Source organism: Neopsephotus bourkii, unplaced genomic scaffold (genome assembly GCF_033783945.1).
Source record: "Neopsephotus bourkii isolate Nb327-2 ecotype Australia unplaced genomic scaffold, CSIRO-AGI_Nbou_v1 NB_1189, whole genome shotgun sequence".
NCBI classification, from domain to species: Eukaryota; Metazoa; Chordata; class Aves; order Psittaciformes; family Psittacidae; genus Neopsephotus; species Neopsephotus bourkii.
In genome coordinates, this window is record NW_026901674.1 from 3,010,500 (window position 1) to 3,032,008 (window position 21,509).

Sequence of the window (21,509 nt, forward strand, 5' to 3'; positions counted from 1 at the left end):
AAATCTTTTTCACTGGCACAGATGATGGACAATTTCTGTTTGGAAAAGCAAAGCAGTGAGAAGTAGTTTCTATTTTTGTCACATTTTGCACTAGAGCCAGACAGAATTTTTTTCCTAGAGATTAAACCAATTTTGACGAAACTTTTTTCATGCAGGTTTTCCAGGATGGAGTTTATAGGAAAGATGAAAGAAAAAGGTAAAATAATCTGACCCCAGGAAACCCAAGACTGTGGGTGCCTGGTCAAAGAGGATTTAACTGTTAATACACAAACAAATCTATACAGGAATAAAGCACCTATTTTGTTTTAAACCACAGCTTGTTAATTTGTTGTGTGCTGTAGGAAACTCATGTAATGAAATTCACTGCAAAAGCTCATGAAATTGAAGGTAATATTTAGTTTATTTAATTCAAACTTAGTTATCATACTCCTCTTGTATGCCTGTAGTCACAAGCTCCCAAACATGTGCTATTCTAGGCTGTTATTCTATTCTATTCAAAACTATTATATTCTATTCTATGTGCATCAGAAGTGTCTGGCCAGTATCACTGATATGTGACAAGATTTATTAATACATATAAGTCTTTTAAATCTTTATTGTTTCTTCTGGAGTTCTCAAAGATGAACATTTCCATTCATACTTTTATCCAGACCAGTTTTAACATTTCTCATTTAAATCTCTGCAATGCCATGGGTTTCCATTAGTCAGGCCAAATCATGACAAATGAGCAAGTCACATCTCCTCAGAACTGCTATGGCGAATTGAAAAACTGCTTTTTCTTGATTTTAACCAAAGACTAAGTGTTCTGTGCCCATAAATCACTTCCAAAATATCTCAGCCCTGCTCGTTTGCTTGGGAAAAAGTTTCCTAAACCTAAATGTATCTAAAAATTAATTCCTGCTTCTTAGGCATTATCATCTTCAGGAAAATTAAGGTTTTTCCTATTAGTCAGTTGTACTAATAATGTTTGAGTTCTCATAGCACATATAGTGTTGTGGCATTTTTCTGTCCACACTGAGAGTCAATGTGGTGTAAGTTTAAGCAATTCTCTCCCCTTCATGAAGTCCTCTGGCTTTGAAGGAACTAAAATCCTATCTTAAAACCCCCAAGGCATTCCAGCATGTTTGGTACCAAGAGTCCCATCATCCCATCTGCTGTGCATGCTCCCAGTTGCATCACTGAGTGCTCTACCAGATTCCACCCCACCGCAACCACCACTCGATTTCTCACATGAACAACAGAGGGTGTTCTATTGCAGTTATGTTGGATAAAGCAAATATCAGCCATGACCTGTCCTCTGACATTACTTGCTATGCAGCTTGGTTGGTCAGACCCTGCACCATCATTTTGAACAACCAAAATTTGACGTGTAAAGATCTATCGTTTAACTCTGACCCACTCTTGCAATTCACAGCTGGTTTTTCTACAGAATGGGCCTTGATTGCTCTTTCTTTTGAGCTGGAAAGAGTGCTCTGCATTTACAGCCTTTAAGAAGGCTTAGGTCTGAGATGATCTTTTCATTCGGAAGTCTGCTAATGACAGTCATGAGGGCTTTCAGTGTGACAATTGCTTTCTAACACTGAAAATCCAACTTATATAATCAGGATGTGGAAACAATTGCCCAAATTACCGACCTTACCGAAGACTGCAGCTTGTCCAGGGAAAGAAAATGCCTGTAATGGTCAGTGACCACTCTACCAGGGTTAGTGTTGCACTTGGGAAAGCTCTGGATGGCATCCCGGTTGAATGGTGGGGAATGTGAATGGTCCTTCACCCAGCCGCTAGCAGCAAGCCCTGCTATTTCTTACTGGTCTTCCCTCATGATGCTAAGAACAACCCGTCTGAGTTTACAGGGGAAAACAAGAGAATGAGAAGAGGATCTCTATCTATAGTGACGAAAGAAGGAATGTGTTCATGAAAAGCCTGTCATGCAGATCTGCTGAGAGAATCACTGCACTGCTTTATTCACACTATGGGAAACCACAGCTTTTTATTGAAAAAGGGGGCATCTGGGTAGTATACTTATTCCCTACCCATCCTTCTGCTTTATGCCCATCTGAAGCCACATGGTGATTTAATCTGAGGATAACCCTGAGTACACCTGGGAAAACATTCAATTCTGCATTCTTGCAACTTGCTAGTCACAAAATGCACCTTAAGAACCCAATATGGAGTCCTTTTTTAAACTAAATACATCACACCTTCTTTATACTTCAGAATTGGAAGCTTTGTGTCCTAAAACTTGGCATGCTAAGGGTGGAAGTGAATTATTCAGCAGTCCACATCTGTTTCTGACACTGGTGGCTCAGATGCGTCTCTATACTGAGCTACCCTGGAGCAAACAGATCATGCAAATGAAACAATTCCACATCTAAGCACATGTTGATATTAAATGGTTGTCACAAAACACACAGCAGCTATTGCATCGACCTCAGATCCAACAGAGCTATGCTTTAGAGGTTTCCTGAACTGGAGCCACATTTATATGAAAAACTGAGGTGTAAAAATGACCACCAGAAACACATAACTTGTTTGCCATTGAACCTATTTTAATAGAAATTCATTTAAAAGCAAAAGCTCCTCCACATCCAAAATTTGGATACTATTATTTTAATATTCCAGATTCAGGAAAATTCTTCAGAAAATATTTAAAGATTTTATATCTGACATAAACTGCAGATTTGTTATTTTTTTGCATTTTTGTCATTTTGTTAGGAAATGGAATTAAAGAACCTAACCTAAAAATTTGGGGAAAATTGGCTGTCACTGGCAGTGCAGGAAAACAGCATTTTTATGGTTGACTTTGAAATGGGAAAGCTGAGAGCTAACTCATTTAACTTTAGCCCAGATTTATTTCATCAGATATGTCAAAATGGGTGTTAATCTTTCTTTGGTTATTGAGAAAGCATCCCAGATCATCAGCAAATCAGACAGGTCTGTCAGGGAGAAGCTCCAAGTTCCTCATATTAAACCAGAGCAGGCATTTCTGAAGCCCAAGAGGAAGACAGACTGTAAGGCTTGGAAAGGAGGATTTGCTATTTGGAATTGACTTGTCAATGATGAGGAGTATGCTACTACGAAAGAAAATCGATGAGGAGGGATGGTGGTGGAGCTAAACAGCAAATGGTTGGTAAATGAACCCTTGTCTCCTTTGTTGTCTGATCCCAAAGCCTCTTTGATATTTTTTCTTAGGAAATTAGATTGTGTTAATTCTTAATTTACATCATGATTTCCTCACGTGGCTACAGGTACTAGAAGCATCCACTCATCTTTGAATAAAGGAATGAACCTGAAAGCAGAACTACCAACACCACGTTATAGACAGTCAATCTGACTGGGGGATTCCTCTTTAGATTATAACAAATTTATGCCAATAAGTTTTTGTTTTAATGCTTTACCATAAGGTAAGCAAAATTATGGTAGTGTTGCCCTCTTCGTTCAACAGAAGCTAATAGAAATAACATGGTCTTTTGCAAAGTCTCACAAATTATGCATCACTTTTGAGAAGATTACAAATACTCCTTATGCAGGAAAGTGGAGTTAAATTAACGTAGAGACAGGAGTGAAGTTTTAGGTATGAAATAGGGCAGAGAGGAAAAACTTAAAAGAAATACATTCCACAAACCAAGCAACCTCCCACACCCCAAACTAAATGCAAACTTCAGCAGACTGCTGCTTAATACCATCCAATGCCAAATTCAAATCAGAGTCCAAGCCAGAAAAATCCCTTGGCTTGTTCTAACAGCATTGCCTTGCCAAGCAATAATTAACAACGCCCGTTGTGCTCTGCACAAATATCATCATCACAGGCTCCTGCGTTACCAAGCAGCTCCTGAGATGTTTAGCACAGCTCACGCTGAAGCAACTTGACAAAGTCCAGCACCCTTGAGGTGATCAGGGTGGCCTTTCATAAAACAGCCAGAAACACGAACACATTCACATGTGTTCAATCAACATAAGACTGCTGTTGGGTTGTTTTGCTTTGGGGGAGGTGGTGTTGTAATATAATCAGGTTTTTTCCTCACTGTTGGTGAAAACTGGTGCTGAGGCAAAACCCAGAACATTTCAGTAACTATAAAGGTGCAAGATTATCAGTTAGTGCAGAACTGTCCTGCTAGGACTGATTTCCTCTAGCTAAACAAAATGCCACTAGTAAAGCAGAAATGGCTTATACTGGAGGAGGTAGTATGATGTAGTGATTTTAATCCCATATTTAATATACTTTATCTATTCTACTGCCCTCATAAACTGTTACAGGCAAATCTGTGCGCTGAGTTCAAGAGCTGCTTGAGGGAAACAGAGTCTAATTTCAGATCCACCTTGCTGCTTTTCAAGTTGGTTTTTTTTGTTGTTCTATGAAGGCAGCATCTAGATATATAAATACAGAATAACCAAGTCACAGTAGCTTAGAAAAAGCAAGCAATTGATATTGCTTGTGCATTTTGCAGCTGTGGAACTCATCTAATTTGTTAACTTTCAGGCTTTGAGATTACTTAGTGCAAACGTGTCCTGATCTCATGACTGGGATTCTTATGTTTTAGCACAATACATCATCTTTATTAATACTAACACAAAATGTGCTTTCGCTACCCATTTATCTTCTCCTCCCCATGAGGCCGCCCAGAACCTGGACAAAACCTTATAATTTGTAAGAATTATCTCTGGATTTCCTGAAAAGTATGAGTAGCTAAAAGGATGACTATTGAAACCCTCTATTTCATAAATAGAAGGGTGCAAATTGACATGTTATTAATACTTTGACTTTATGGCCCTATATATTTTCTTTTAGTGCCAGAGATTCTGTTTTGAATGACTCCAGAATATCCAATCCTGTATTTGGTTTTCTGTTTGCAAAGCTCAGCATCAAAAGTACAGGAAAAGAATTGCTATGAAAGCAGCATCTAGATATACAAACACATAATAATAAGAACACAGCAGCTTAAACAAAGCAAGAATTTCATTTTGCATTCCCATTTTGCAGTTGTGAAACTGAGCTACAGAAAATTAAATTACAGAGTTATAGAAAATTAAGTTAAATTCCTTTAAAACAACTCAACCTTTTGGTGACAAGATCTTCCCTTGGTGAGGACATGTAATTTTGATCACATGCACATGTGCAAGACACCCTTCTTCTCTACACACTAATGTAGTTATTTTGATGGATATTTGTGTCAGAAGTTGAAATTGATGGAAGAGACAGGGAAGATTTCAGGATGTTGGTAATACCATTTACGCTAAAAAGTGAGACCCTGTAAGAAAAGAGTGCAAGTGTTTGAAATGCAAAAAGATTTTGCACCAGGTGACAGCAAAAGGAATTTATTTGCAACCTGAGCTTGCTATACCTTATTCTACCAACCAGAACAAAATTGTTTTGTCACTATTTGCTTAAAAAATCCCAACTCTGCTCCTGTGGTGAGGATGAGTGAGAGATGGAGAAGTTATGCTTTCTCAAAAGAAGATGCAGCCATACTGGGGAATGAGGGAAGAGAGGAACCTAACCCTGGAGCAGAGAGCAGCTGGGTACACACACCATTGTATTTAGCCCCAGTACCAACTTTCTAGACTAGGGCATTCACATCCAGTGGAAGGCATGAAGGTATAAAGATGACATAATTGTATAGGATTTGTGGGAAACACACAAAGCCAAATCAAACCAACAAAAATGATTTGCCTAAAACTGTCAAAGAACTTACCTGGCTTAAAGTAGGGTCCAGTATTCTTGAAGATATCAGTACAGGATCAGGGACTTACGTTTAGGTCAGCAGTGTAAATTGTCTTAAAAATAACCTGCTTAAATTGAAACATTCTATGGCTAGCTTTAAAATTAGATGAGTTCAGTCTAAAACCAGAAGTTACCTGAACAGATAGGATTCCGCATGTGACTTCCTATAGATAGAAGAAAAGGAGATAAGTTTATACCAAAACCATAGAAGATTTATTTGAGAAAGAAAAAAGAATTACAAATCACAGCAATTCCTTCAGAATACAGCTGCTCTGAACCTTGGTTCTGGCTCTCAAAAATTAGAGGGAGAAGTCACAAAGATTTCAAAACCCATACAGTTTCAGGTTCAAAATATAAGGGTGAGATCTGAGAGTTTGGCTCTGGGTATTTTAAATCAGGGGCAGTTTAGAGAAAAATAAGACATCACGATTTGTGAAACTGATTTGAGAAATCGGACATAGTTGTTTGCATACTGCAGGCAAAGCCCTTGAAACATCTTGGCTAATGTTTCTTAAACTAGTTGAATTGCATTTTTGGTAATCTAGCTAAAAGTGGTTAAAATATAAACCATGGTGCCATAGATGTCTAGCGGAATCATCTTTGAAACCAAGCCATTTGTGTGACCAAGCATGGATTTCAAAGTCTACATGGCTGGCATTTTTACGTACCTAAGAAAGCCAAACCTCTAATTCTACAGAATATCCCAAGATCTTTTTTATAAAGACAATGTGAAGAATAAAAACAACCCCTGAACTCAAAGATTCAAATGACTGCATTTATTATGAGAGATAAAAGTACATTCCTCAAAGGAATTCATTAATGTTGTAAAGTTACCATCATACACCGAAATTTAATGGGTCTTTGAGCAAAGAAAATGTCTGATGTTTGGCACTGCTATGTATATTTTCATCTTTCCAAATAATGATTTTCTTTTTGCTGTTACAAAGGGGGGGGGGGAGAGAATGGTGCTTTCATGTTATTTTCACTCTGTAGTCATCAAGTTTTGAGCTATCTATATTTAAAAGTTCATTATCAAACAGATAAAGTTAACAGAAGTATAATACTTTTAGAAGTTTATGGACTTGCTGACAAATACCTGATTCTAGCTGGGAGCTCAGTGACTCTCTGAAGTGCTGTTCCCCATCTATCTTCAGCAGGGTAAAATCAACACCAAGTCATCAACCTCACTCATTAGAACATCTTGATGTAGAGCTGTGAGGAACCTCTTCATGAGAGGAAGGACTAGTTTATTCATCTGTGAATTTCAGGCTTTTGGCAACTAATGCTAGCTCTAAAAGTGAACGTGACTATTGCAATAGATACAGCTGCAGTAAGGTGACTTCCATACATATATATGTACCCTGATTGGTTATATAGGCTATCTTGACTTGAGAGGAGGTCAGATTGGGCAGCCATTCAACATCCATTGGGAGATATCTTCAGCATGTATTCTGCCTGAAGGATTGAGAAGCTAGTTTTCCAAGTCCTTAAGCCTGACTGGACTAAGCTGCAGTTTATTTTGCTCAATGCAACTTCTGCCAGCTGAGTCCTCTCTTAAAACTAATCTTCAGATATAATCATTTTGCCATGTTGCAGACAGAAAGTGAGACAGTCCTACTTGCCCTTTCATAGTTTGAGTTACCTTGCACATTAGAATATAGGAAACTGTTTCCAAAATAGCCACTCTGCCCTCTTTTCTATTATGGATCATAACTTTTGACACTAGGATATTAATAAGCCAATGATATTTTGCCCTTATTCAGTTTTCTTTTTGATACAAGGATAAGAATGATGACACAAACATGGAAAATAGTCTGGCCATGATGATCCAAAGAGCTCACTGTCATGCAAGAAGACAGCACAAAATCTACTCAGAGTTAAAATAACCTTATAATATTAAAAGGTTACATTATTCTTCTGATAACTTTGGCTGCAGGAAGTTAGTACAGTTCAGCTGTGCCGCTTCATTTTGATACCTGTGTATAAAACAGAAAAATACAGTTTCCTCTTTTAATAATTCAAATGAAACTCCACAAAAAATGTTACGTTCAGCTGAAGCAGCTTGAATATGCATTCAAGTGCAAGCAGCTGAGAAGAGTTTCACTCTTAAATTGCATTCTCATAAAGGCCATTTGACCCTCATCATTCTAAAGAGGAAAGCTGACAGTGTACACAGGCAGTAGATCCTTTATCCCCCAGAAGTAATAAAAATGGAGAACTTGGTGTTTTTCATACAGCTACAAGATACTTGGGAAATAAAACATAAAACAAGTTCAAACTGTTCAGAGCAGCTGGTCAGCAGTGAAAGATAGATGCGTTTTTCTTGCATGTTTGTTTTCTCCTTTATTTTGATCTGCTTTTCAGACAGAGACACGTTAAAATAAGATTGTGTTACTCAGGAGGTAAAAAAAAGAGCATTACCATATTCAATTTCCCAGAAACGTCTATTGTAGCAGTAAAAGCAGATGGCACCAGAAACAAATGAACAACAACCATACTTGAAGTGAAGTTTGTCTAATTAGAACAGGTTGGTTTTGATGAAGATAATGACCTTGGAAAAATTCATCAAGTTTTATGCAATAAAAAGAAATTGCAGCAAACATTTTCAATGCATCCAGGCAGAGAGTTAATTTAATTGGCCTGCCAAGGGTTGGGCTTGCAAAGGTCTGAGGACTTTTTCATTTCTTGCTGCACTGACACAGAGATAAAGAAGCTTGAAACTTTTGCAGGAGCCTGCTGTCAACACCTGAATAAATGGAGCTGAATTTGATCAAAGGCATAGCTGTAACACTGCAAACCCAAGTCCTTTCTTTGACCTATTAGCTGGGCATTTGCTGCTGTTCATCCTGAAAGACACACACATACACTGAGTCAACTTTGGCCCTGCAACTACTATTTTTATGCTGAAAATATGATACGGGACTGTAGATGCTATGGCCATGGATGCAAGTGATTTCTAGTGATGTGGATTTCAAATATTTATTTTTATATACACACACATATATATATAAATATATATATAAATATATATACTCATGAGCACACACATATATATATATGTATGCTTTTCTTTTTTACCTATATAGCACTGAGTCCATTACTGCACAGTTCTGAATGGAGAAAGGGTAGGTATAAGGCAGGACAATAAAACATTACCACATGGAGTTTGTATGGTATAGCTGTAAAGTTTCTCCCTGTCTGCTTAGGAATCTTGTAGAGATTTCCAGAAGATTCTGATTAAATATTTTCTATTTGAAGGGCACTTTTTTATGCCTATGATTTTTAAAGGTTTCACTTATCTTTTCTATTATTTTCCTCCATTCATCTCAAAGAAACTTGGATTTTCCATGCTTGACATCTCTCTCTGCCCTGTTGTAACTGAAGCCAGTTTTCTCTTTGCTTTTTGCAGTGAAATTCCATGATAGAAAACATAAAGGTAGCTCCATGCTACATCTAGTTTTTATCACTTTGTCATTATGTGGGATTTCCAGTACTTCCCCTTGTAACATCCTCCCTAAAGTCTCCAGGAGTGATTGCCACTGAAAACAAATACATACATTAAGACTTTTTGAATCCCCATTTCTATCCTACAAAATGATATTCTTGTTTCTTCTACAAACATTAAAAATCAGACACCTGGAAAAAAGGGATAAACCAAATATTCTCTGGACCAGTCTCCTCTTTTGAAGCACTTCTGAGAACATGCAATTCACATCAAAACAAAGCAGACTTATAAATTCCTTACCATTAAAACATGGATGAATATGAACGTTAGCAATTCATCTTAAGTTTTTCAATGAAAACTAAAAGAAGGACACACCACTCTCCCTCCAAAAATGGCCCGATACCACCAAATCAGCAGAGTTTAATACAATTTGGCAGTTAAGTTATAGAAACAGCCACTGAGTAAATTGAAGAAGGTCCAGGTTCAGCTCCACAGATTTAAACAGTAACTCATCACAAATTACTTCTGAGAATTTACTCAAGAAATAAAATTTTGTGAAGCTAATTCATTTGTTTCTAAGAGAGCACCAAAATTAAGTACAAATGTATTTAACCACAAATAAAATGTTGGCACTTTTTCATGTATGCCAAAAGTCTCAGTGTTTTATAGGAGTTGGTCTCAATGATTCACAAAATATGCCAAATAGTATTTATGGCTGGAAAATGTAGATACAACCCAAAATTTAGAAGAGCTGCAATCTGAAATTTAGGGTTAAAACCAAAAAATATATATTTTCAGAATCTTGCACATGATTTTTTAAATACAAAATAAGTAACACATCTGACAGAGGAAAAAGTCAATAAAAGAAAGAAAATTAAGAAACCTACCCTATCTCTAACATAAACTGATATTTATTAGGATTAGGGCTATTATAATGTTGAACCCAGACTTGATGTTCAGGAATAAAGTTTTGTCAGTATGAATAGAAAAAGAAAGGAAGGAAACTTGAAAACACAGAGCCGTCAGAGCACTGCCATGTAATGAGAATATATTAATGTTTGTCAATGAATTTCATCTAGCTGAAGCATATTCATTTCCATATCACTTACTGGAGATGATTACTCAACAGTTTAGTTGAGTAATTCAACGTTAATTAAACAGGCTGACAGGAGAGGCATGGATCAACATCTTTGCCTCTTCTCTCTCCTTTATTAAAGCACCTTTGCTTCAGGACAGTGTTTTGCTACTTAACACTAGCATCTTTAAGTGTACTAAGCATCATCTCATCAAAGAGACTTTGAATTTTCCAATAGTTTTCTGTGGAGTTTCCTCAGTCTGCCCCTGAGTACCATAAGCTAATTCACTGCATTCAGCACAACTTTAATGGGGAAAAGAGCATCCACCAGGTTCACACCCAAGATGTTAGAAAGATTCAGCCAGAAAAAAACACCTTGATTTAGATGTTTTGGCCCCCTGCTTTGATTTTTTTTCCTTCCTTATGAAGGTTTGGATAAGCCATAAAATACTTCAGTGATTCTCCAGGCATACACAAGTCTGGTTCTTTTGTGATTTCTGACTGCTGCAACATTGGCAGCACTGTTGGATTTAATTACCCTGACAAAATGTCTGCTGGCCCTTTCCCTCTGGAAGAGGGGGTTTTGTGCACTGAAGAAAGCTCAATCATTAGGACAGCTCTGGGAGCTGTGAAGGCTGATGTTAACTGACAGATGTCCTTGTCCATATCCATGAACAAAAATATGCCAGATTGAGAAAGTAGAACCTAGGCAGCTTATGCTCATGCCCAACATGTTATATATGAGTAAAGATGGCAACTAATCACACATCACCCTGCCTAGCCTGAATCACTCTACTGAGCACTCCTGTGACATGCTTTCTAGCCTAATGGGGATCACTGAAACATGGTGTGGTTGGCTGGGATTTTTCACTTCCAGAAAACTCTAATAGCCCGTAATGCTTCCACAAAACTGGCTGGGAGTCTGTCACAGAGACCCTCTGGGTGACGCTGCTCCATTCACTGGTTCTCAGGATATGCACAGATTTCTTTCTCAGTCTCTCACTGAAGCAATATGAGAAAACTACCTAGATTTCCCCAAAACGTACTGCTAAGAAGGCCCTTACAAGCAGACGTGGCTTTGCCACACAAGCATGGCTGTAACTGTGGCATATAGATGAGGTCTTGCTAAGTGTTTTTCTGCTCCAGTCCCTGTAACGATTACTTTGATCTCTGAAAGCAATAGAAACACATTAATAGGAATAGGCATGTAACAGTAAATGGGATATGATAGCATCTTTTCTCTTTCAGCATGATTCCCTTGCTTATGATCTCTCTCAGCCCCTTTTTCTTCACTCTTGTCTAACAAAAATTTGCAGCTGGGAGGTTCAACGTGTTTAGCACCAGCACTTCTTGATTTTAGCTCTGTGCAGCCATGAATAAATGAAAATATCCTGACTAACCCTACAGATCTCTGCTCAAGACTACAGCCAGTGCGCGGTATGATCATAGAATCATAGAATAGAATCATAGAATGGGATGGGTTGGAAAGGACCTTAAGATAATCCAGCTCCAACCCCCTGCCATGGGCAGGGACACCTCACACTAAATCATCTCACCCAAGGCTTCGTCCAACCTGGCCTTGAACACCACTAGGGATGGAGCATTCACAACCTCCCTGCGCAACCCATTCCAGTGCCTCACCACCCTCACAGTAAAGAATTTCTGCCTTATATCCAATCTAAACTTCCCCTGTTTAAGTTTTAACCCATTACCCCTTGTTCTGTCACTACAGTCCCTAATGAAGAGTCCCTCCCAGTATCCCTATAGACCCCTTCAGATACTGGAAGGCTGCTATGAGGTCTATATGCAACCTTCTCCAGGCTGAACAGCCCCTAGATAAGATAAGATGGAGCTGCCAAGTCCTGCTCCTGAGAAGCATGTTCCAACACAAGTTATAAGCATAAGTCATGGTCTCTGATGGAAAAGCAAGAGGAAAACATCAGTAATCTTGTAGTCCTTCACCTTCAGGCATGGCGTTTTCTTCCTGTTCTTCTGCCCTGCTCTTAATGTTCTGGTCCCCTGCTTTCTGTACTGGTTTCATCTTACCTGGATGTGCCCAGAAGGAGGAGCTGGTTTTCCTCACAAAAATTATTTTGTTGTGCTCAAAGGGGAAAGCTCTTTTAGCCTTCACCCATAAATCAAGCTCCATATTCCTGCTCCTGCTCCCTCTCACATTCATCTTCTTTGCCCATTGTACAGGAAACTCCAAATAAGGCTTCACCACTGCCTCTCATAAAACATGATGATGTCCTCACTTTTACACATCTGGATACATACAGCTTTCTTTATGAGTTGAAAAACAAGGGGAATGTGCCTTTAGTAATATAGCAATTAAAATTCAAGATACTGAGATGATGGGCAGCTGCAGATATGCAAAGAAGAATTCCCACAGCCTTGTGTATTTCCTTTAGGAATCACATAGCATGGCCTTTGCCTCATAGGAAACAGACCATTTGGATGGTGGGCTTAGAGTCCCCTTCCCATTATCTTCAGCTCCTACCACACATTATGAAACCTAGTTTAAAATGACTCAACTGCGCAGGGAAGGAGAGCAGCTGTGGATGGTGGATTACTATCTGTTGGGGCAGTGCATAAAACCACAAGGGAGATACATGACCTCCAAAGAGGTCCCTCTAATACCAGGAGGGACTGGAAGGATTTACAGTGATACAAATTGATGATCCAGTTTCTTCTGTAAGTAAACACTGGATCTTTGCCTTTGCTTATGGATTACCTATGCATTTATAAATCCATAGGAAACACAACAGAAGCTGTTTGTGAATATTAATACAAGGAAGTGCAAATATTTTTTTTTAAAGGGGATTTTTTTAATTGTTTCCATTAGTGTTGGGATTTTTAAAGTGATTTGATTATAAGCTTTTGAGAAAAAGAACTTGGAAAAACCTCACCTCCCAAAGTCATTCTCACTGCTCAGAGAAGAGCAAGACATTTACCAAGGATAAAATGAATATTGATTGCTTAATTTAACACAGTCACCTCCCACAAACAAGGCTGTCTTTGCAAGTGCACATTCATTTCTCATCACAGCCAATACATGGACTTTACAAGCAGGGCTGAATAAACATGGGCTTTAGAAGCTGACACCGTATAAAGCAGCCCTTAAAGTAATTTTCTTCTCTTGAGCAGCAGCTGTGGCTGTTCTTTACCTGATGCACATGAATGGGCTCCAGCCAGCAGCCACGGGACTCTTGGTGCTGGCCACAATGCTGTGGTCTTCCCATGCTGGTTGCATGCTGGGCATGTAATGTCAGCCCAGCAGGTCCTCTGTACCTTAGGCTTTTCCATTTCTAGCCTCAGTAGGCTCCTCAGAATAATTATGTGCTTGGAATGGATTAGAGAATCTCTATACCAGGACTGCCAGGAGTACGTGTAAAAATCTGTAAGCACACCAATGTCAGCTCCCCGAGCAATGAAAAGTGTCAACTACTCCTTGTCCTGCCTCTGAAAGATGGGGACCATTACATGGTACAAAGGCTGAGCAAAAACATGTTGCTTATGGTTTAGACCAGTGGCTTTAAGACTGGAATTGTTTTAATTTAAGGACATTTGCATTTTCTTCTTTCACTGAAGCTATCGTCTACCTCTGAATTTGAAACAAATACCTGTCACTCTGAAATCATGCTTTCCAATAATAGTCTATTTAGTAAAATGACTTTGCTGTTTGTGTTTTATACCCTGGTTGTAGGCAGCCTCAGATCTTTCTGCCCCTGGTCAGAGGAGTGCTGGGAAGTGATTCCGTAAGGACACTAAGACCTAAACAGGCTCTCATAGGAGAAATACAACACAATCCTTGGGATCTGAATGTTTTCTTGAGATGATGAGTCTTCCCTAGCCAGCCTGGCTCTTTTCTGTAACGTTAATGTGTTTGGATTTACCACCATCCTGGGCCAGCTGGTATGGACTTGAGTTCAGACTGTACAAAACTGGCGCCCTGTAAGGCAGGGTCTATCTACATTGCCTGCATTGGGAACAGGTAAAAAATAAGGTGTTCCGTTCTGGAGTCAGGCTCTAATTAGAAGCAATGTTCCTGCAGAGAGTGGAATTGGGAAAGACTGGGAGCACTGGGTTACCTGTAAAAAATACTTCTGAATTCAGTTTTCAGTCTCCATCGTAGTTTCCTCCTTTCACTTCAACTGAGGTATTTTATTTTCTACTAGTGAAAAATGTAGACTAGTGAGCAGCTTGATGTATACCTGAAAGAAACTCAAAGCATATATCTAAATATCACCCCAAGATAGAGTTCACTGCTAACAAAAACCCAGTGAAGTGCTGAGATTTTGAGACAGTTAGAAAAAAGTCAGAAAGAAAAATCAAGGTGTTGATGGAGCTCTGCACAAGGGACACTTTTACGCAGGAAAGCCCATAGCCAAGACATATCATTGACCCAAGCCCATAGCCACTGACCCAAACATGACAGTGCAAAATACCACAGTTTGGTAATGAAAACAGAGATTGCACATATAATGGAAACTTATCAGCCTAAGAGGAAAAAGTGGCAGCCTAACTGAAGAAAATCAAGACACTCCAGTGAGCTCCAACAATAATGCACATACGAGGGTGGATGGGGACTAAAGGAGGAGTACTTAACACATCCCACTTGTTTTCAGTGCTGGAAGAAAAGGTAACATACAGAGAATAACATAAATGATGCTGTGAGGTGAAGAGATAGGGAGGTGATGAGAATGACCTGATGGTATGCTTTGATCTGAAAAACAGTATTCCATGAGGTGCTTTAGCTGAGCATAATACAGCCCCGCTAATCTGTGTTTAAACCAGGCATCCCATGGTAACAGCAAACATCCATAATAGAAAAGCATCTTGCATAATAAGGGTGAAGACACAAAATTCTCTGGAGGCTTTGTGTCCGCCTTATCCTCCTATAATCACTGTAAAGCACTCCTTGCCCAAAGAATCACTTTGAATAAGAAAACTATAAGTGAGGAACTGTTCTGTTCTAGCCATTCACGCAGGGGTTTCCTAAGGTCAAAATGCACATTACCGTTTTCAGTTTGCTTTTTATTTCTCATCCAAAAGAAATTTTTTTTATGTGCTACAATTCCTGGCCTTCACTAACCCATTCCCATTATCTTCTACATAAATTATTTTCCTACCTTACTGGAGGCTTTATATTCACTGTGAGATTTACCTTGGCGAGCAAAAGCATTGTGCACTAAATTTTCTGGTAGAGAAAATGCTGCATTTTGGGAAGAAGCCAGAAACAGTCACCATAAATCTGGGAGCAAAACTGCACTGTAAAGCCAGGCTCCATGTGCTTCTCTGTGATCAAGGCTTGTTTTCTGCCCGCAGTTAATGCACCGTTCCAGTAATGGGTTGCCCACAGGTCATTGGGGTGTTTCACTAATGCCTGCTAAGAAGAGATGGACAGTTAGCAGCTCATCCCCATTTTTAGGTTCTAAATAACTTTTCCAACTGGTTGCAAATACTGTGATTCAAGTTAATGCTGACAGCACAAACTTACTCATAGATAACTAGGAGTATGGAAACAACTAAAGAAAAGGGACAAATTATGCTGTTCTGTTTTTGTCCTCAATAGAAACAAAGAGAAGCCAGTGTCTGCCAAAAACTGCTTTATTACACTTGTCAGTATAACTTCTTTATAGTTTCAGGAGATGCTATATTTTTTAAGTGCTTCAGTAAAGCACACGAAGTGAAGAAAAGTGATGACCTTAGTGGCATGGGCAGGCTTCATTCCTGCTCATGTGTTTTCCCCCCACTTCTTTCAGAGTTGGGGCACTTTTATATTTTCACAGGTGAAATAGAACAAGAGCAGAAATGGAAACCTATTTTCCGCACAACTTCAGCTTTTGCTGTTTATAAGGTAACGCTTCAGTTCCTCTTAAGAAATTAGCTGCAAAGGAAAGCTGACAGCCAGCATTCCTTGTCACTAGACAGCACCACTGCTAGGACGTAGTGAATTCCATAACTCAGCTTGCCTGTCAGCGTTGAGGGGTTTACAGGAACAAATTCTGCTTGTTGAGATGTTAAGCAGAAACAAGGACTCTGAGAGCACCCCGGACTACCTCATTGTGAAGCTGCATCTGCAGCGAGCATAAAGGAGAAAACAAAGCCACGTCTAGTTGTGGGTGAACAATTACAATATGGCATGGCCAACAGCATAAACAGATCATAATGCAAGCAGAGTATAATTTCAAATCAGGAAATGGTTTTATTCAATGCTAATCAGCTCCTGCAACCAATTGAGGAAAAATAATGTATGACTATGTTGCAAAACTCCAAATCCGGGCCTGACCCCATCTTGCAACTTGTTTTGTTTGCTGGTAGCTGTAAACAGCCACATGACATGTCTTTATTAGAGAATGAGTTGAGGGAATTCACAGACAACCAAATCCCTGCATGCAAATGAGTCTGATTTTTAGAAACATAGAATCATAGAATAGTTAGTTGGAAAGGACATTAAGATCCAGTTCCAAGCCCCTGCCATGGGCAGGGACACCTCACACTAAACCATGTCACCCAAGGCCTCGTCCAACCTGGCCTTGAACATCGCCAGGGATGGGGCACTCACAGCTTCCCTGGGCAACCCATTCCAGTGCCTCACCACCCTCACAGGAGAGAACTGCTTGCTCATATCCAATCTAAACTTCCCCTGTTTAAGTTTTACCCCATTACCCCTTCTTGTATCACTACAGTTCCTAAGGAAGAGTCCCTCCCCGGCATCCCTATAGGCCCCCTTCAGATACTGGAAGGCTGCTATGAGGTCTCCACGAAGCCTTCTCTTCTCCGGGGTGAACAGCCCCAACTTTCTCAGCCTATCTTCATATGGGAGGTGCTCCAGCCCCTGATCATTCTCATGGCCTCCTCTGGACTTGTTCCAACAGTTCCATGTTCTTTGTATGTTGAGGACACCAGAACTGCATTTTTACTTCACTTACCCCAGGTTTGGATGCTGAAGAATCAATGTGCCTTTATTTCACATAACAGATAGCTCCAGGGAAGCCTGTAAAATTCTTACTGTAAATCTATCCTAACTCAGCCAACCCACTCCTTAACTGTGGACTAAGCAAAATGCCATCATTTTTGTAGCTTACTTGCGGAAGTAGCAAATCCAGGGTCTGCTTTTGGTGTGGAATGAAGAAGAAAAGTTCCAGGTTCCTTGTAACTGTTTTTTGCTTGTCAAAATTTTAGCAGCAGGATGAGGCATCTCTCACACCCTTTCCAACCTGGCTGAGGCACTGGCATTGCTAAGCATGCAGTGATGCCGCGATACCAGGCCAATACAGGAGAGATGTCAAAACACTGGCCACAAAGATGAAGGGTGGAAAGGTAGGCACAGATGTTATTCTTGTATTAGTGCCCTACCAGCCATGCAAAGACCTAGAGAAAGAATCCAATCCTTATGCTGAGAAAGAACAGAATTCCTCAAGAATTCAGTTTGAGATAAAGATTCTTCCTTGCTTCCAAAAAAACCTACCCCAGGAAGTCTTTTGCTCCCAGGCCATACTTCCGCATTGGTGGTCAGGGAAGACCTTCTCAAAATCCCTGTTTCACTCATCTTGTCCTAGAGAAGCAGCCTCCAATGCACTGTTACCATCAGACACAGGCAAAGACTGAGCGAGAAGGAAACTTCATAGGATAGGAGAATGCAGTAGCTCTGGTCACAATCATTGTTTTGGTGGGTACATTACAGTAGATTTGAAAGCTAATTCTGTTAAATTAATTCAACCAAAGTATCTGATTTGTTACTAAACTTCAAACCTGGAAATTTCACATCTTGCTAAAACACAGCCTCCATACATCACTAGTTAAAAGTAAACCTAAGAATTCAACTGATTTAGCAACTATGAAGAAATCGATGCTCAGCTCTTAAAAATCCATGGTTTCCAGCAAAAATGGATCCTCAGTTATACGGAATAACAGGGAATGTTAGAAAATCAGCAATTCACAAGTGGCTTTGAGTAACTAAAAATAAAGTGCTAATTTCTTTCCAAACAAAAAGTACTTTCCACCAAGTTTGTGTCAAACTGGAGCTCTGATGTGGCACTTGTCAATCCTCCCAGTCTGCCTGATGCATTAATGTCACATCAAATATCAAGAGAAGTGCCTCAGCTGTAAAAACGATATCTCATTAAAGTTGCTGAACTTTTAAAAGTACAAGTAATAACCACTATATGAAGATATTGGAAGCTATATTCTAACAGGTAAATGTAATAAAGCAGATATGGGGCGGGGGGGGGTGTTAATGCATTTGTCTATAAGTTGGATTTCTTCAGCTTTTGATACAAAACCTGTTGGGTTTGGTTTTAGTAGCTTTTTTCCCTAACTGCCAACTTTGCAGACAGTAATGTGGGTAGTGCTAACACTGTACCTATCATTCAGCAAAGATTCTGTAATAAGAAATTAGTTCATAGTTGTATTGAAACTATACAGGTCAGGAAAAAAGCAAGCTTATGGTTGCATAAACATTGAGGCTTTGCAACGATAAAGGGCAACGGGAACTTCTGTTGTGTGATATAAGATAGGCAGTTGAGTGACTGAGACATGAATGTGTTTGATAACACTGCGCTGCACATTTGGATACTGGATTATTAAACACAAATAAATTTCACCTTAATTCACAATTTAAATTAGCTTTATTTGACCTTATTGGATGTACCGGAGGTGCGTGGTGCTTTCCCCATTTACAGAAAACAACTATTCCCATGTTTGGAATGGGAATAATGTTACATGGTCAAAAAAATAACCATCCCCAAGAGCAAGCCCAAGTTTTCCAAGATAAATTATACAGTGCATCGGGGTCTGCTGAAAGCAGCTGATGTTGACCTGAGCCGACGCTCAAGTCTGCATCAGCTTGGAGCTGTGCTACATTTTTCTCTAGGTGAAACTGCTGCTTGGCTTGATATTGCACTCAGAAAGTCTTGTCACCACTCCCTGCTTCCCTGTCTACCTTCTGAGTTATTGCTGCTGTTAAGCACTCCTGCTTAATAGGTTCAAGCTAGAAATACAGACTGCATCCTATCAAGTCCACTGTTGAAATAAACACTGACATGTCAAGGGAAGAGTTCAGGGAGAGAAGCAAGGAATGAAGTGAGGAGACTGTGATTAATCAGAAATGATTTACCTGGGCTGCCAGTACTCAGCCTGGATGTTTCCTGAAAACGTGAATAAAGACTTACTTTGGGAACAAAACTCACTGAAAGCAGTTATAAGCCATCCTCCTGGGCGATGTGCCAGATCACAGGCCACACTTGAAACAGCTATAACTCCTGTGCTTAAAGAATACAGGTCCTAAACGCTTACTTTGCAATAGCACTTTAACATTTTTACAAGGTCTAAAGAGAAATAAAAGAAACATTTTAATACACTTTATGAAAGTTAATGTCCAGCTGCCAAAAAGAACATTGTGTTTCCCTTAGGTTTGTAATGGGATCGAGTATAGCTTGGTCTTTTCAGGCCTGGATTTGTTCCACAGCTACAGAATAAACTGGTTCTGTAATTTGCAATGTATGATATGCAAGGGCATCAACCGAGGTGACCTCAAGGACCTCTTTCAGCTTCCATTTCCCTGGTATGTCAAAGGTGAAGCACAAAACGCATCGCCTGGGATGGCAGGAGGTGGAAATAAAAAGGACAAAATAATAAATGAAGGGAGGATCTGTATTGTTGAAAGTTGCTCAGAGAAGATAAATCAGGAAATGCCCAGCTAGTTTAGATAGAAGATGACAGGAAGATAAATTGGATGACTCCTTAATATCCTTTCCATCTATTTTTAAATGACGTGTCAGCCAGCACACACTCCACACTTCAAGATTGCAACAGGAGTCTGTAATTCCCCCGTGTGCTCCTCTTTGCACAGCTGCCACACTCACAGGTACCAAATTTTTGTGTATGTTCATTAGAGGGGTGCTCCTTAAAGATGCTGGTGGCCTTCTCTCACCATGTATGTCATGACATATGAATGGTTTCATAAGCAGTGCTAGTTAATACATTCCCGAGAAACAGGCAATGGAGGTAACAAGGATAATTGCCTGGTGATCCATTCCACAATAACAAGAATCAGGAGAGGGGCACAAATAACAGCAAATCTGGCTCACCATGATACCAGGTCTAGTTTGATGCCAGCAGTGTTTCATGTAGCAGCTATCACTCTGCCACTAAACTGCCTTGTAAACCAGCAGCTTCTGTCACTGATGCTGTCCATGTGTATTTTTAGAAAGTGACTATATGCAGACAACTTTAACTAGAAAGGCTAAAAAATTACTTATTATGTGAATAACATTGCAGGGCCTTTGTTGATGATTTCAGGATGGCACAGTATTTAGAGAAAAGAATAAACCTTTACAAGAGCCTTCCTGTAAAGTTAATAGCTTTGAGATGTTGAGCTTTTTTTCTGGTTTATATGAATTCTGTCTGTTGTCCCAGATTTTTGCATTGTTGCCTAGCCAAGAGTTTTCCATACAGCATCATTAGACTGATGAAGACTTTGAAGAAACCGGTCAGACCCTGAATTCCTGTAATCTTAGCATAGCTTTTGATTCTTACAGATGACAACAAAAATAAAACCTGAAACTCCAAGCAAAGCTGAAAATAATCTGAGCAATGTTATATAAAGGGAAAACCACTTTCTGGAACTTCCAATTAAAGCAAGCCAGAAGCAGAAAAAGCCAAGTGTTCAAGGCCTATATCTGGTCATAATTTTTCAGTGTCACTGTAATGGAGTTCTGATTAGTACATTGCCCTCGCTTCTTCAAATACTATTTTAGTCACTGACATATCGTTGATTCTTTATTAAAATGATAATGTTTAAAAGGCACTGACAGGGAACAAGAAAAATCAAGGAGCATTAATCATACAGTCTATTTTTTAACACAGTAAATACTTACCGAGTCACAGACCAGCTCTTGTCTAGGTCTAGAGATGTGGGGAATTGCCAGACCTTATGAGAGCTGAGCAAGCAGAGGCTGCAGAAGGAAGCATGGAGGTAACAGTGCAGAAGCACCTGTGTTAAAAGGGACCTTGGTCTCTGTTCCCACCAAGGGACAGAACTGCTCTTCCAGGGTGTTACCAGCCTAAGGCTGGTTGTGTTTTAGTAGAATTTGATCTTTTTTCCTGTTTTCCCCTACTCTTCAGCTTCCCCCACAGGCCCTTTTGCTGGTCTTTCTCTCTGTAGACCTGAAAACTCGAATAATTGGTATTTATACACAGTGTCATACATCAAAGCTATATATACCTTCAGTGACCTAAACCCGTTGACATCTGTTTGAAGA